General features: G+C 35.1%; 2 pseudogenes; one reads left to right on the forward strand and one right to left on the reverse strand.

Moving 5' to 3' along the window:
* Window positions 1–395: 395 nt before the first annotated feature.
* LOC102144638 (26S proteasome regulatory subunit 4 pseudogene) lies at window positions 396–1,681 on the reverse strand (annotated as a pseudogene).
* Window positions 1,682–15,071: 13,390 nt separating this feature from the next.
* LOC102145031 (mitochondrial import inner membrane translocase subunit Tim17-B pseudogene) lies at window positions 15,072–17,775 on the forward strand (annotated as a pseudogene).
* Window positions 17,776–18,755: the final 980 nt, after the last annotated feature.

The raw sequence follows: 18,755 nt of genomic DNA on the forward strand, positions 1-18,755 counted from the left end.
GAATCCAGAATTAAAAATTATATATAGAGTATAGTTGTGTTACTTATATATACATCAATCAATACAAACAGTAAAGACTAAAGGTTGAAGTGTATTGTGTCCTGGGAGTAGGCTGTGGTGAGGAAGTATATTAGAGGCAGTGTTGTTTTCTTGCAAATCTTTTTAAATAGATGGATTTTAAAAATACATAAAAACATTACTTAAATTATGCTTTAATGGTACAGAAAAGTACTACCGATTCATTAAAGAATAGCTAGAAAATTCAGACTTTGTGTGTGAAGGAGCACGCTTTATTGGGAAGCAGAGTGCTGCACAGTGACGAACAGACAAAGATGCCCAATGGCTACTTACACATCTTACTCCAAAAGATACACAGGATGTTTTGCTAATAAAAGTCAGTGGTAACAGATTCTCCTGGGCAACTTCTCCAACCTCATCCCTTTCAGGAGATGGGAAATCCCCCAACAATTTTCCTGATGGCAGCTGTGGTTCACTAGAAATAGATCTCCTTCCTATTTCTTGTAAAGAACACTTTCTTTAGATTTTTTGAGGTCTTCATTTGTTCCTTTTATTCTAAGTTCTCTTAAGGCCATCAAACCAGTTTTTGTACAGATTGCCTTGATGTCAGCACCAAAGAGGTCATCTTTAGCTATGCTCAAATAGTGCAGGGTTACATCATTGATCACTCTCATCCTGCTTGTGTGAATCTGAATGATGTTCTTCTCATTCTTTTCATCGGGCAGGGGGACCTCGATCTTCCTGTCAGTGCGGTCTGGTCTGATGAATGCTGGATCCAAAGTTTCTATGTGGTTTGTAGCCATAATAGCTTTCACATGATGAATGGTGCCTGTTCTTCAACAACTCAAAACAATTCCAGTATGGGTTTGAGCCCATCACCTAGGTACTTCTGAATAAGTTCAGAGCCAATCACTCTCAAGAAAGTGGCTGAGGTTTGGTTGGCTGCTGCTTTGACTAACAAGGTTTTACCTGTGCCCAGTGGACCATAGAGAATGACCCCCTTGAGGAGGCTTTATACCCATCTCTTCATAGTATTCAGAATAGGTGAGAGGAAGCTCCACAGATTCCAGATTCCTTAATTTTCTGAATTTGGTTGTCCAATCCTCCAGTATTGCCATAGGTCTCCTGGGGGGCCTTTTCCACCTCCATCACTGTGACCAGGGGATCTGTGTCATCTATCAGCACCCCTATCATGGCATGCACGTTGTGGTTGAGCAGGACCAAGCCAGGTCCAGCAGATCCTTGTCAACAAATGAAAGAATATAGTGTTCTGAGCCTGCAGATATGGATACGATGTCATGATTGTCATGGATGATCTCTTCCAACGTTCCTACTGACAACAGGGTCCCCTTCAGATCACCCACTTTTGATCTTTCCTCCTCTTACTTTTCTTCTAATGGTTTTATTTGTTCCTGATTTATAATGAATTCTTCCTCTATGAGAAGATAGTCTTTACTTCTTTCCAACTTCAGTAATTTTAACCGGCACTGAGTGTGAATCGTCACCAGTGTGCAGTTTGCTGGCAGCATCTGGTCTCTTTAATTCTTTTTTTTTTTAATTCTTTTTCCAACTCTAGTTGGTACAGGAGGTTCATATTTCCTTTTCTTGTCTGTCATCCTTCTTGACCTCCAGAACCGTGACCACCACTCTGACTTTGACCCATCTTGCCTTGGCCCCAGACATTTTTAAAGGAAATAATAAAAAATAATATAGAACAGTTGATGATAATCACTAAAAACATACTGATAGGCTGGGCACGGTGGCTCAAGCCTGTAATCCCAGCACTTTGGGAGGCCGAGAAGGGCGGATCACGAGGTCAGGAGATCGAGACCATCCTGGCTAACACGGTGAAATGCCATCTCTACTAAAAATACAAAAAATTAGCCGGGCGAGGTGGCGGGCGCCTGTAGTCCCAGCTACTCGGGAGGCTGAGGCAGGAGAATGGCGTGAACCCGGGAGGTGGAGCTTGCAGTGAGCTAAGATCTGGCCACTGCACTCTAGCCTGGGCAACAGAGCGAGAGTCCATCTCAAGAAAAAAAAAAGAAAAAAAAAATACTGAGATATCCTTAAAGCTATGTACATATATATGATATGTATATGATATGTACACATACATTTCTGCATTTCATTTATAATATCTTCACTTGGCATTTAATACATTTCAAAAATGTATTCTGCATCTCAAAAGGTATGGTATGAAAATATTACATTCACTCCTTTGGGGTATTTAGACTGTTTTCTCTTTTAATCATCATAAATAAGGCAGAAATCATCACTTTACATGAATAATCTTCTCAAAATGGTATTTAATTACATTTTCTTCATAACAGTTATAACTTTTTTAAACTTAAATATCTAATCCATATGGAATATATTTTCTTCTATAATATGAGACCTAACATTACTCATTTACAAATGATGAAGTGATATATAAAGACTGTTGAATAGTTCACATTTTTGTGCTAATTTTGAATTGTTTCCTTACTTTAAAATAAATATGTGTCTTTTGGTATGTTCTTCCCTAAAATACAGTTTTATTTTTGTTTTCTTCTTCAATTTCTTGTATCATTTACCTATCTACCTATCTAATCTAATAACCGTTTGGTCATTTATTGTTGACTTATAAAGTAAGACCATCAGTAAAATATTAAAAGTGATAATTGGCATATATAAAACTGATAACTGGCAAACAGTAAAATATTTGTTATAGAATTTTTGTAGAAATAATTGATCAGATTAATGAGGTTTTACATTATAATTACTTTGCTGTAAATACTTATTACTAATATGGCAAATTATTCTATTTTTAAACTGTTAAGCCAACCTTGCATTCCTGGAATAAATTCAACTTTGTCACAATATATTAGCTTTTTAAAATACGTCATTAAGTTGCTATGCTAATATTGTAGTCATCAGAGAGATTACCGTGATCATTTTCTTTTTCTTAATGTCTTTGTCAGGTTTTGGTATCGAGATTATCCTGGACTCATAAAATTAGTTTGAAATTGTTTCTTCTTTCTCATAAAACTCTGTATAAGAGTTTATGCTACTTTGGTATGAATTAGTCACTAAAAGTTTAGAAGAATTCACTGGTAAATCAAGCAGGTCTACAGTTTACATCAACAGAAGATTATACATTATTCATTCATTTTATTTTATATTTTGTTCTATAACCATTCAGATGTCTTCTTTAAATGTTTTTGCCCAGAAAAGTGGATGTGTTATCTAAAATTTTAAATTCTTTTAATAAATAGTCATAAAATTCTCTTATTATCTATTTAATATCTTCATTGTATGTATTAATACTTCCTTTTCTATCTGTGATATTATATATTCCTCATTCTTTTCTTGTTTCTCTCTTTTAGTTTTGATCAATCTTGAGAGGAATGTGTCAGGTTTAATAGTCTTTAAATAAATAAACTATTTATTTTATTTATTAGGTTTTTCATATTTATTAATATATTGACTTCTGTTTACTACTTCCATCCATCTTATTTATTTTTGCTTAGAATACAATTCTATTTCTAACTCTTAAAAGATGCTTACAAATTTAATTTTAAAGTTATTAAAACATTTTCTAATATATTGAAGGCTATAGATTTCTTTATAAGCACATCTTCAATTGTGTTTCACAAGCTCTTTTTATATACCACATTGTTACTAAATTTAGTTCAAAATATTTTCATTTAAGCCCATGAATTATTTAGCTTATATTCTTAATTTCCAAATATTTAAGAAGTTTCCATTTGTCTTTTACTTATTAATCTGTAGTGTAAATTTAATGTGGCCAGTGAACATGATCTATGTAATTTCAGTCCTTTAAATTGTGTTCTATATGATATAACCCAGCAAATGCTCTATTTGGTAAACACTCTGTTTTTTCTTGAAAATATGAACATTTCCCTTTTAATTTGGTTCACTTTTCCATACACACCAATTTTTCTTTGTTGCTAACATCTTTGATATTTTTGTTGCTAACATATTTGATATTTTTGTCTATTCTTTTTCTAACCATTTATCATGAAAATCATTTTCTCAAGATTCCCATTTGGGAAGCTGACTCATAATACATTTTATCATTATACAATTGCTGGTCCCAGTATTAACCCTGACAAAGGAGGCCTTCATCTTTATTCAAGGTCCCAATCATAATCTGCATCATTTCTTAATAAAAACATAAAAGTTTTACACACATATACATAACATGAAATATATTTATGTATTATATGTTCTCTATATAATATGTTTAAATATATTTAAATATTTTATATTATATATTATTGTATTGCCTTGCTGACAGTAAATATAGTTATTTGTGTGAAAAACACCCCATTCCCTTTTTTTTTAAGAATAAGTTTTGCTCAGTATAATATTCTAAATTGGCAGTTCATTTATTCAGTATCTTAAAGATATCTTTACAGGGTCTAATGAATCCATTGTAGCCGTTAAGAAATCAGGTATTAGTCCTTTACTATTTCAATGTTATCTTTTTTCTCTGGATGCATTTATATTTTTTCTGTTTTTTTTTTTTTAAGTTTGCTATTCAAGTATAAATTTTAAAAAGTTAACACAGTGCTCTCAAAACAGTGGATTGGTGTCTTTTATTAGTTTTGGATAATTATTTAAACATCCCTTTAGCTACTGTTTCTACACTTTTCTCTTTTTCCTATTCTTTTGAAATTTTGTCTAAATATACTATACCTTCTATTATGTCTCACATATTCTTTCTCCTTGGAGTTTCCGTTTTTTCTTTTCACTTATTTACAAACATTTTAATTCTCTCTTTGACCTTTATTTAATGCTACAATTAATTGTTAATTTTAGCTTTTCTATTTTTTTCAGGTGTAGAATTTTTCCTTTTCTTGAATTGACTATGTTAATTTTATACTTTCCTATTTTCTGCTAACATTATCAAGCTTGAATTTTGTTTTGTTGAACACAATAAACATAGTTGATTTATAGTCTGGGGTTCCTGTAAGGCTAATTGTATTTTTGTGCTTTCTGGCATATTCACTCATGTTATCTTGTCTTCTTCAATGCCTGGTTGTTCAATCACTTATTTTACACCTTAGGTTGAATATCTTTAAGAAAAAATGAATGTTTAACCATTTTCTCCTCTACTTTTGTCAAGCCTATTTCCACAAGTCATCTTCACTTTGTTACATAAGTAATTCATCTATTAGATTGCTAATGCAAATATGTTAGCTGTCTTCCTTTTCTTTTTTCTCATACCATAAATCTATTAAAATTAAAAATTAACTGTTTATTTTTACATATAATAAAATATATAAAATATGTTCAAAACTTATCACCTGCTGTTATCTCTGATTTAGTCATAATTCAATCAGGAAAATAATTTAATATCAAAAATTAGGCATGCAAATAAACCTTTGAAATCAGAGAAGCAAAGGTAAAAATTAGATGTATATTGAGTTCGTGTGCTCAAATATGCTGCTAAAATAGATGCCAGAGCCCAGGCTGAAGAGAGATGACTGTGGACTCTGAGGAAGCAACATTAATCCTGTGTGCTGCTTTTGATAAATCATGGTCTAGCTACCACTAATGCTATTATAAAAAGGATTAACTTACTTTTCCTATGCCGTTCTAATTTTGAATAAGTGCTTCATATTAAATATTCAAAATTAAAGGAATATATATATATATGCATGCCTGAGTGCTAGCCTGCAGTGAATGACTCATCACTGTAATTCACGCTCCCATAATATCTACAATCCACTACTCAGCTTTCAGTCTTACTCTTTCTCATCTCCAAATCCATCCTCCAAACAATAGAAATCATATCCTCCATACCTTTATTGAATTATTTCAAGACCTGTCTTTAAACCCTTTAGTGACTTCCCTTTATATTTAGCATACGTTCTTAATTTTGACCATATCCTAACAAAATGTCATTGACCACAAGCCCTGCACAATTTAGCTCTATCTCTAGATCCAGTGTTATTTCTCTGACTATTTTTACTATGCTCCAGCCATATTAATCTTCCATTTCTTATGACATCAAATACTATCTTATATCAGGAAATGTGTACATGAGAGAGGTTGCATACACTCCCTTTGTACTGAATATTTTTTGTCTCTAAAGTTCACATGGCATGCTACTTTTCACCTTTTAGGCTCTATACTATATATTTCCTCTTTGGAGTAATTTTTTGTCCACCCTCAGGTATTTTCCATATCCCTACCAACATTATGCTTTTTCTCATAATTTTCTTTGCTTTCAGTCCTAGATCCTACACAAATATGGAATCATTTTATTTAATTTTGGTATACTAGTTTCAAATCTGTTTCCCCAAGTAAACGATAAACTCCATGAAAACAAGGAAAACATTTGTCTTTTTTCATCATGAAAATTCCATTACTAATTCAGAAGTCCCAGCACCAAGGAAGTACTCATCAAACATTTTTGAATGCAGGAATAACTACAGAACTTTGGGGAAATTAATTATCTTCTCTAATCATCTTTAAAATGTAAATACACACTAATTCTACTCATAGAATTATAGTGAAAATTAGATAAATACCAGGCAAATAATGTCCACATAATGTAGCTGATATCATTAATATAAAATATTAATATATCATAACTATATATTACAATATATGTAACATAATAATATATTATACTAATATTAATTAGAATAATCCCAGCTACTTGGGAGACTGAGGAAGGAGAATTGCTTGAACCCAGGAGGAGAGGAGAAGTTTGCAGTGAGCCGGGATTGCACCAATGCACTCCAGCCTGGGCGACAAGAGCGAAACTCCATCTAAAAACAAAAAAAAAGAAGAGGAATCTAAATTCAGAAGTCATTGGCTATTTTTTGAACAAAAATGATTTAATCTTGCTTTAGGAACTTGATTTTGAGCTTACTATAGGAATAATAGATAATATTAGAAAGTAAGCAGACTTGGTAAGTTATTTTAGTAAAATATAAAAATAATAACGCTTTCAATTAAAATGGTGACATTGTGACTAGTACCAAGTGTATGAATATGAAATATATTATGATGATAGAATTTGCTTTACTTGACAACTAATTAGGTATAGAGAATAAGAAATAAAAATATTTGATATTTCAGATATGAAAGGCATAGAGAATGCGAGTGTCATTAAAACCAACAGAAAAAATTGTATGGTAGAGTAGATTTTTTTGGAGTTGGGAGTAGGAAGAGGGTATCAGGGGAGATAATTTTAAGTTCCCTTTTGACTCTGATTTTCGGTATTAAGAAATCAGAAATGTTGGTTTGGAATGCAGAAATGAAGTTTGCCTAGTTATCAAAGTGTTGGAGTCAACAGAATTAAAGGAAATAATGATTGCATGTATTTAAAAAAGTCTATTTGGACATGTTTCAGAGATGTAAAAGAAAAAAAGTTTACAGTTAGGACTAAGCAAAATAAGGGACACAGCAATGAGAGAAAGGTTATTATTATCATAACCTTGAAGAAAGAGTTTCAAAAAGTAGGATATCAGCTACCACAGAGAAGCAAAGAAGTTGAGTGTCATGAGAATTGAAAACCGTCATTGTTTTTGGCAGTTGGCAATTCTTGGTGTGAGAGCACTTAAGTTGTGTTTTGATAACACAATTTTAAAATGTTAAGTGCATATAGTTAACACAAAAACATCATTTTTGCTTTCTTAGGCCAAGAAAAATTATCTTCTCCATGGCTGCCATAACATAACAGCATACCACAGTGGGATTCTGTTCCCTGAAAAATTCCTGTGTTGAAGCCTTTGCCCTCACTACCTCAGAATATAATCTTGTTTGGAAATCAGGTCATTGCAGATGTAATTATTTAAGACCGTCATACTGGAGTTGAGTGGGCCCTTAACACTCTAATATCAATGTTGTCCTTACAAAAATGGGAAACTTGGACACAGACACACACACAGGGAGGCTGCTGTGTGAACAGCAAGGCAAATGTCAGGCAATGTCTCTACAAGTTGAAGAACACCAAAAATTGTCAGCAAACCACCAGAAGCTAGGGGAGACAGCCGATTCTTTCTCACAGACTTCAGAAGGCATCAACCCAGCGAACACTTTAATTTTGGATTTCTGGCCCCTAGTACTGTGAAACAAATTTCTATTGTTTAAGCCACCCTCTTTGAGCTATTTCGTTATGACAGCCCTAGCAAACTGATACAGATTTCAATGCAGAAAGAACTATACTGACAACTGATACCCAAAAATTGAGTAGGGGCTATATTTCTTTCTTATTTTTCAAGTCTATTTCTGTCTCTTGAATCCTCTGTAATTATCCTTCAATATCTTATGGTACATTACTTAGCAAATAGTGTATTTGTCACTGTAAAAAGAAAAAAGAAAGAAAGAAAACTAACTTCCACAATGGCGCAATCTTTCTATTACCTATGCAGATTGATTTATTTTAGATATCCCTTCCAAATCTCATGTTGGGAGGTAATCTTCAGTGCTGGGGGAGGGGCCTCATGGGAGCTGTTTGGGTCATGGGATGGATCCCTCATGGCTTGGCTCTCCTCAAATAAGGAGCTCTCCCAATATCTGGTTTTTTAAATGGTGTGGCACTTTTCTTGTTCTCTCTTGCTCCTGCTCTGGCCATGTGACCTGCTGCTCCCACTTACCCTTCTGCCATGAGTAAAAGGTCTCTGAGTCCTTCCAAGAAGCTGAGGAGATGCTAGCACCATACTTCCTCTACAGTCTGCAGAACCACGAGCTAATTAAATCTCTTTTCTTTGTAAATTACCCAGCCTCAGGTATTTCCTTAGAGCAATGCAAGAATGGCCTAACACATAGATTCATGCTTACTGCTTTTCTCCCAGTACATAATTGGTTACTGAATAAAATAATAATTATGTGAATGAATACTAGATGTTTTGTTGCTGGATAGACTTAGTAAACCTCACTCATAATATAGGTATTAGTGTGTACATAACCCTGGCCATTAGTATGTACATAACCCAAACTGCAGCTTAAAATGATAATATTTTAGATTCTTGATTGAAGAGATTGTAGCAGTCAGCATTCCAAATCTCAGGCCTTTTTCTGTCCCCCCACCCCCCACCCCCGGCTTTTTAACTGGGAAATCTGAGTTTAGCAAAAACATAAGCCATTCAAAAACCCCTTAGGATCTTCTTCCTATGTGTTTAAAATTTTCCTGACATCAGAAAAACAACAGTTGAATGATGACCAGATGGCAGAAGAGCTGTGGTAATTTGGCTGGAAGTAAGATGAGCATTGAAGCATAATAAGCGAATTAGAGATTTAAATATTTTCTATGAGCAGATCAACCTAATGGTGTGGACAAGATCACCTAATGGCTCTTTATTAAGTTTATTTATTTCTTTTAAAAAACAGTTCCTGATTTATCAGTATGATGATTTTGGAGAGATATTACTGATGGATTACATGGAAATATTTTTCAGGTATTATCTTCTCAGAGCTACCCAGGGTGAATCCTTCCTAATCTTAGTATGTGAGGGCAGGAATGATATCATTGAGGCACATAGCTAAAACCTTGGAAACAATCTTGTACTCTCTATTCAGGAGAGTAAAAGAGGATGAAAATCCCCCAATTGTTCCTTACCTTGTCATCTTTTTAAGGATTAGGGGATTAAGGGAGTTTTCATGTCTTGAGGCGTAATTCTGGTCTTACAAAATTCTGAAAAGACTCTGATGTCAGAGATAATTGCCACAATCAGGTTTTATAAGAATAGATGGGAAATCTGTCAACAACTGAGGCTTTTCTGGGTTTATGGATTGGATTTGGGGTTTCTCACTTTTAATGATATTATGTTATCCAACTGATTGACTTAATGGAGGGAGTGAACTGAAAGCAAGACCTATCGGTTTTCTTCATGGTGTAGCATAGAAAACATATGTTGACTAGATTCAAAAACATTTTGAAAATATTAAATGCCTTTAGCTTGCGTTTCTGAATGATTGGAATAGTTTAATTGGGCATGCAGTTTACTTGTATCTTTAGCAGTATGCTAACCCATATGAAACTGCTGAGAAATGTATATTGAATAAATTAATTAATATCTGAGGTATTAGAAATTGTAATTCTATGGAGGTTGTGCTATTAATATAAATAGATGGGAGGGTGTATATTTAGTGTATATTTCCTACTCGATGTAAAATGCTGGTGATTATATTTTTAAAAAATTAAGTGGACAGGACAAGTTAGACTGAAGGGTCTATTTATTTAAATTTTATTTCTAAAAATATGACAATTTACCATCTTGAAAACTAGAATGTAATTCTGCTTTATCATGTCCTATCAATAGTTGTTACTACTAAATTGGCAATAAACTCATGATAATAACAATATAATATTTCAGCACAAGAAATTGCATATGGATATACATACAATTCTGAAAACTTTAATGTCACTGCATACGGATATACACACATATTTGCATACATGCATATGGATATACATACAATTCTGAAAACTTTAATGTCAATGCATATGGATACGCATACAATTCTGAAAACTTTAATGTCAGTCTTTATATGCAGTTACTCAAATGTTTTATAGCATTTTAAAAAAATAAGTTTTCAGACATGTATAGTGAATTAAGAGAAATGGATACCTTATGTGAATTAAGAGAAATGGATACCTTATGTAAATATAAAATTATTAAGTTTTGTGAAATATGAATTTGGTGAGAAATAATGCCACAGTAGGTTCATTTCCTTCTTGTGTCCCAGCGCCTCTTTTCATGTTGGCAAATTTCCTGTCTTTTAATTAGGTGGGTCTGTTGAAACAATGATAATGTCTACCTGGTAGAACATCAACTTGGGCCACTGAGAAAAGCATGAGACTCCAGCCTGGCTGATCATCAGACATCTAACCATAGCAAGAAGTCATTAGAAATTCTTTTTGCAATTTGCTATAGTATGGCTGAGAGAAAGGTCTCTTTCTCTGGTATATGAGAACCACACAGTCTGTCACTTCTGAGAGTCATCTTTTTTTTTTTTTTTCCTCTCATGGGCAGAATATGTCCATGAGACAAAAACATGTCTAAAAACAAAGTGAAACAGAGAATAGCAGTTTAAGAGATGAAAGTAAACATGTGTAAAGCAGTCAAGAAAGAGAACTACAGAGATAGAAAGAAAGAGAATGGCCCATTGCTATAATTTTATCATTTGGATCTCTGGCTCAATAATTTGTAAAGCCAGTGACATCCCTTTGACTTCCCAGTTATTTTAAGCAATGCATTTAATCTTTGTGTAAGCTAGTTTTATAAGATTTCTGCCACTTTCAACCAAAAGAGATCTAATAAATACACTGACTTAATAGTAAATTGTGAAAAATAAAATGTAATTGGTTAATGAAAGCAGAAATATATACATTCTACTCTTTATCCTAGATCATCATGATATAGGAAAATCATGACTTTAAATGATATAAACCTTTTATTTAAGCTGGTCAACAGTGGGAATAAATTTGCCCAAAATCCCTTGAAAGATATGGATTCAAGGGAGTTGCAGTCAGAATGTGAAAATCACTTTGACTTGTAATATTAAAGATCCTTACTTCCAAAGATAAGACAAAGGATAAGAAAACAGAATTAGTTATAATAGCTGTGTATTAGTCCATTTTCATACTGCTATGAGTAAATACCCCCAGACTGGGTCACTTATAAAGAAAAAGAGGTTTAATGGACTCAGAGTTCCAAATGGCTGGGAAAGCCTCACAATCATGGTGGAAAGTGAAGAAGAGCAAAGGCACATCTTACATGGCAGCAGGCAAGACAGCATGTGCAGGGGAACAGCCCTTTATAAAACCATCAGATCTCCAGACTTATTCACTATCACAAGGACAGCACAAGAAAACTCACCCTCATGATTCAGTTACCTCCCACTGGCTTCCTCCCATGACATATAGGGATTATGGGAGCTACAATTCAAGATGAGATTTGGGTGGGGACACAGCCAAACCATATCAAGCTGAAGAATTTATTTTCCACTTCTGCTGTTGTTTTAATAAACGGATATGTTTTAATAAAGGAGCAACACAGTAACCTAGAAAAACTTAAGAGTTTAATTTTGTGGTCGATGTTGAAAATATATTGTACTATTGCGGATGGCTCTTGGTCATTTATGAACATCCTTTGAAACATGTTGAAATTATTGTAGTAGTGAAGATTGTGCAAGATCTTGGGTTTATCTGATGAAAGTTGGTACTAGCAGCCAGCCATCAGTATATATTTCTACTCTTTGATTTGTGAGAGGGGCAGGGATCTTTAGTTACCTGTTCATTTGACAAATATTTACTGAATGCCTACTCTTTGTCAAGTACTGGGAAAAAGTGAACAAGACAGAACTGTTTCCTTCTTTCAAACACCTTACAATGCAATAAAGAAGACATGTAAACTGGATAATTTAACATTGCATACTATAAACTATGATGGGGCAGGGAAGAATGAAAGCTATAAAACACATTTAAGTGGCATCTAATTCTGTCTTAAAGATTCATGGAAGTCTTCCTGGATAAATGGCTGCCAAAACTGATTCCTGAATGACTAGCAGAAATGAGACAGTAATAAAGTCGAGAGAATGATACAGACAAATAACATATCCTGTACAAAGTAGAAGAGGGGTTTCCAACCCATGTGTCATGGACTGGGTACCAGTACGTTGCCTTTTAGAAACTGGGCCACACGGCAGGATGTGAGCAACAAGCCAGCAAAGCTTCATCTGTATTCACAGCCATTCCCCATCACTTGCATTACCACTTGAGTTCCTCCTCCTGTCAGATCAGCAGTGGCATTAGATTCTCATTGGATCACAAACCCTATTGTGAACTCCGCATGTGAGGGATCTAGGTTGCATGCTCCTTATGAGAATCTCATGACTAATAATCTATAACTGTCTCCCATAATCCCCAGAAGAAACTGTCTAGTTGCAGGAAAACAAGCTGAGAGGTCCCACTGACTCTACATTATGGTAAGTTTATAATTATTTCATTATATATTACAATGTAATAATAATAGAAATAAGGTACACAATAAATGTAATGTGCTTGAATCATCCCAAAACCACTTGCCTCCCTTGGTCCATGGAAAAATTGTCTTCCAAGAAACTGGTCCCTGGTGCCAAAGGTTGGAGACCTCTGGTCTAGAAGACAGTAAGGCATGACACAGTGGAAGTAGTTCAGAATGGCTCAAATATACATACTAAAATTGGTTAGAAGATAAGAATGGTGAGATATTCAGAAACCAGATCCAGAAGATTAGAGGAATGATGTGGAGAGATTTGGTCCCTATGCTGAAGAAAAGATCATCATTGAAACAGCAGTTATATGATCAGATTTCATATTTGAGGTCTATAACTGGCTGAAGGCTTGTGTGAGTGAATACAAGGGAGCCATCATATAAATATTTAAGAGGATAATGCAGTAATCTGGTGAAAACATTACGGAGCTGAAAAATTTTACTCACACAAAACCCTGCACATTGATGTTTATAGCATCTTTATTTTTAATTGCCCAAATTTGAAGCAACCAAGGTGTCCTTTCGTAGGTGAATGGATAAATAAATGGTGGTACATGCAGACAATGCAATATTATTCAGTGCTAAAAATAAATGATGTATCAATTCATGAAAAGATATAGAAGAGGCTTAAATGTACATTATTGAGTGAAAGAAGCCAATTTGAAAATAATAATTACTGTATGATTATGATTCCAATTATATGACATGTTAGAAAAGACAAAATTATGAATACAGTAAAAGAACAGTAGTTTCCAGGAGTGAGGAGGGAGAAATGAATGAATAGGTAGAGCACAGATTATTTTAGGGAATTAAACTCTTCTGTGTGATACTATAAAGGCAGAGACATGTCATTATACATTTCAAAAGACTTGTAGAATGTACATCAAGAATAGACACTAGGCCAGGTGTGTTGGCTCACTCCTGTAATCCCAGCACTTTGGGACGGCGAGATGGATGGATCATTTGAGGTCAGGAGTTCAAGACCCGCCTGGCCAACGTAGCGAAACCACGTCTCTACTAAAAAATACAAAAATTAGCCAAGTGTGGTTGCATGTGCCCATAGTCCCATCTGCTCAGGAGGCTGAGGCAGGAGAATCGCTTGAACCTGGAAGGCAGAGGTTGCAGTGAGCCCAGATCATGCCACTGCACTCTAGCCTGAGCAACAAAGTGAGACTGTCTCAAAAAACAAAAAAGAATAGACATTAGTGTAAACTATGGACTTTGAGTGATGATGATGCGTCAATATAGGTTCATTCATTGTAACAAAAATGTACATGCTGGGATGTGGGATGTCAATAGTGTGGGAGGCTGTGCATATGTGGGGATATATGGAACTCTCTGTACCATCTACTTAATTTTGTTGTAATTGTAAAAAGCTCTAAAATAGTCTATTTAAAAATTACTGTAGTGTGTACTAGGCAACTAATAGTTTCTATAAAGAAAATAAATACTTTCAAATACATTTAAGAGAAAATATTTGGCAATTTGTTAATTGCGCTGAATAAAGAGAGAAAAGATTGTGGAAAAACACTCCACCTCTGACTTGAACTAGGGACTGGGGGAAATGCTATTCACTGACAATAGGAACATAGAAGTAAAAACACACTTCGAGTAGAGATGATGTGTTAAGTTTTGATATATGATTTCATGGTTCATGAGACATTCAATTGAAGTAGGATTTTTAGCTAGAGCTCAGACACAACTGAGCTGGAGTTATATAGAGATTGTATAATCTGTAGACAGACACACGTGAAAACTTGGGTGGAGTCAAAATAAACTAAAACAGGGTCCTTAAAATATCAAAATTAAAGAAAATTTTATAAAAATATACAAAGTAGCCTGAAAGGTCAGAGAAAATCCATTTGTCATATACCAGGATTCAGGATAACTTCATAATATTGCATAGTATGGATCAGGGATGAAGGAAAGTAACTTAGGTTGATAGAAAAGGCAAGTTTTCTCTGATCCTCCTGTTGTCTTAAAATATGAGTTTGGCTCCGTTGGAAAACAAAACACATACTTTGCTATTTTTTTAAGCAAAATAATAAAGCAGGAATGGGTAAATGAGTTATGCCAGGCTTTTTGACTTGGGATGCTAGCTTTTTACAGAATTTGTCTAGGAATACCAGCTCTCTCTCATCTAGAGACTTTGGGACCAATGGGAAGCTGAAGTCTCCTTCTCTTAAGAAAGGAACTGACTGCTTCAATGCAAAGCTGAATGTGAAGACGTTCCCTCCCATTGCCAAAAAGAAAGCAGCCAGTTCTCTATCCTCTGCCCAATTCTGCTGGCCCATTTTCTAGGAAACTCACAGTAACCACCTGAAGACATTTGCAGACAATTCTACTCTTGCACCATGAGATAGGTTCTCAAAAACAAAAGGAAGGGCATGTTAAAAAGGGGGAAGTGGTTAACATTGTTCTATGCTGCTGAAAATTGAATTAAGAAAGTACTGAAATGTGTATATTGGATGTAGCGACAGGAACTCATTAGGGATCTTGGTAAGAATATTTTCAATTGAATGATGGGGAAAGAAGCTAGACTGCAGTTGTTGGTGAGTATACCATTTCTTTCTTTTTGAAATAATTTCTTCACTTTTACTCCTTCACAACCTCCTTTTCTGGATACTCACCTTTGCAATCCATTTATTTGGAGTTTCTCTGGTGCAGTTATTGAAACTTCTGTCTATACTCACTTATTTATCCAGTATTAAGAGGCAAAATATCATATATAGATGGCTCCAGTGACAACCCAACAACTATCCTTTTTACATAAATAATAATATTTTAATGTAAATAACGGACAATTCAAATTTAATATGTCCAAAAGTGAATTCCTACCTTTTCCACCCAAATCTGTTCCTCCAGCAAACTCTTCTCAATCTCAATTGATGTCAACTTAATCTTCCTAGGCGTTAAGACCAAAAATGTTGAAACCATCCCTGACTACTTTGTTTGTTTTATACTCACATCTAAGTTAGCAAGGAATCCTGCTGGAATACTTCAAAGTATTTTTACCACTAATGTCATCCCTAACCAGCTTGATAAGTTTCTTACTTTATTTCTTTCTCATTTTCAACTTTTGCTTTCTTTACTCTAGTCACACCGATGGCTTCAATGTTTCTTGAACAAATAAGTGATATTCCCAGTTTAGGACTGTTGAAATAACATTTTCTTTTGTCTGGTATCATTCTAGGCAAAGTCACATAACTTGCTTCTTCATCTTATTCACCTGTTTGTTTAGATGTATATTCTTTGTAAGGGCTATCATAACAACCCTATTTTAAATTACATTCTCCTGCATGGACGTTTTTTATTTTATGTACTCAGATTTAATTTTTCTTTTCTTTCTTTTAAATTTTTTTTTGTGTGAGATGGAGTTTTGCTCTTGTTGCCCAGGCTGGAGGTCAATGGCGCCATCTTGGCTCACCTCAACCTCCACCTCTCAGGTTCAAGCAATTCTCCTGCCTCAGCCTCCCGAGTAGCTGGGATTACAGGCATGCACCACCATGCCTGGCTAATTTTTGTACTTTTAGTAGAGATGGTGTTTCTCCATGTTGGTCAGGCTGGTCTCAAACTCCCAACCTCAGGTGATCCACTCACCTTGGCCCCCAAAGGGCTGGGATTACAGGCGTGAGCCACTGCACCCGGCCTAATTTTTCTCTTCTGTATTCATCAACCTCCCACATGCTATACTATTTATTTATATTATGATCTGGTTGTCCTCATTAAAATGTAAGCTCCATGAGGAAAGGGCTTTTAAGTCAGTTTTGCTCACTGCTATATCAACAATAGCTAGAAGAATGCCTAGCACATGCTTATCTTTAAATATATAATTTCTCCATAAATGAATAAAGTCATTACTGTCATACATGATCTCGTTAATACTCATTTAATACTCACAGAAAACTTAGAAAATTTTATGTTACATATTATGTAACCACAGAATTAGTGGTATCTTTTTCTAGACTGGATAAAGGTTTGGATTCATGTAGCAAGTACAGCAGGCAAAAAGTATGCATATAGATATCTGTATATATATATATCTATGCTATTTGTAATAATAAAATGTTAAACAGGAGAAGTATCTAAAAATTTCATCAGTAGATGATCTGCTAAAAAAGTTTAGTAGCCCAAATACTTTATATAGAAAGTAAATTATTTTTTTGCTTAATATGAACTAAGCATATTTTATCGCTGTGTAAAAAAAATAGTTGTAACATAAAAAATACAATTGTGGTCATCCAGTGCCACAATTGGAGGAGTACGCCTGGGAGCCTTGCCCATGGCGAATTGTGGATGATTGTGGTGGAGTCTTCACTGTGGGTGTCATCGGTGGTGGAGTCTTCCAGGCCATCAAGGGTTTCTGCAATGCCCCTGTTGGAATTCGGCACCAGTTGAGAGGTAGTGCCGACACTGTGAGGATCCAAGTCTCCCAGACTGGAGGTAGCTTTGCAGTGTTGGGGGTCTTGTTCTCCACCACGGACTGTGGCCTGGTACAGCTTCAAGGCAAGGAGGATCCCTGGAAATCTATCACCAGTGGAGTATTGATGGGGCTGTGCTGACTGCCTGCAGTGGCCCACTGGCCATGGTGGCCTCAGCGATGATGGGGGACATCCTGTTGGCCCTCATTGAGGGTGTTGGCATCCTCCTCACTCGCTACACAGCCCAGCAGTTCCGAAATGCTCCCTCATTCCTGGAGGACCCAAGCCAACTGCCCCCTAAGGACGTTACCCAGGCCCCAGGCTATCCCATATATTAATACCACTGAGGAAGCCATTGCCACCGTGGGAGCTGCTTCTCGGTTTTCTCCCCAAGAATCTACCTCAAAGGGAGGGTTGGCTCCCATTTAGCCCTGGGACCCTCCAGAGAGGGCTTCTACTCTGCTCCCTAGTCCCAGGCTGGGGGTGGGGCTCCCCAGCTGCCCTGACAGATGGGTCCCCGTTTTCTCTCTCAGGGCACCCCAGCCCCACACTCCTATATATCAAGTTCTCACCCCAGCTCCTTTGTGTGGCACTCTGATGTGTATTTAAAGCCCATTTTAAATGCCAAAAAAGTATGATTGCATTTGGAAAATACATACAACTCTTTGCACACAATATGTCTATATGTGTATGGATTCATGTTTACATGGAAAGGTGACTAAAAATTAGATAAAATTAACAATATTAAATATTTACCTCTAGAGTTTGAGGTCACTGTATTGAAAGGGAACTCTACTGGCATGTTTGATTATTTATATTTTACATTAAAACTCTTTCCTGTTTTGTAATAAAAAGTAGATAATAAAGAATATTTGGAATGACATAAAATAAAAGTTAAAATAAGAAAAGAGATGAGCAGTATTCAAACAGGAAACAAGGAACAATGAGAAAGAAAAATAAATAAAGTGAAACAAGGTAAATAAACCAAAACTATTTGCCAAGATGCAGGTTAAGTAGTTTCTTTTTGCAAATTCAAATCAATCATTTTGAGAGTGACTAGTCTACATATAGTTAATGAAATCTTTACATTACTTGATCTCAAATTTGTGTTTTCAACTCAAGTAAAATTTTATAAATTTTAAATGGAGCTATTTAAGAAATCTTTATATAGAGATCCCTAGTAACTGAAATTTTAAATGTTTGCTTTCAGAAAACAGCAAACCTTTGCCAGAATATCAAAGTAAAATGGGCAAAAAAATTAAATTTAATAGAGTCATAAATCCAAGTGAGCTAGGACAAGAGATTTTTTTTTTTTCTG

Source organism: Macaca fascicularis, chromosome 11 (genome assembly GCF_037993035.2).
Source record: "Macaca fascicularis isolate 582-1 chromosome 11, T2T-MFA8v1.1".
Lineage (NCBI taxonomy): Eukaryota > Metazoa > Chordata > Mammalia > Primates > Cercopithecidae > Macaca > Macaca fascicularis.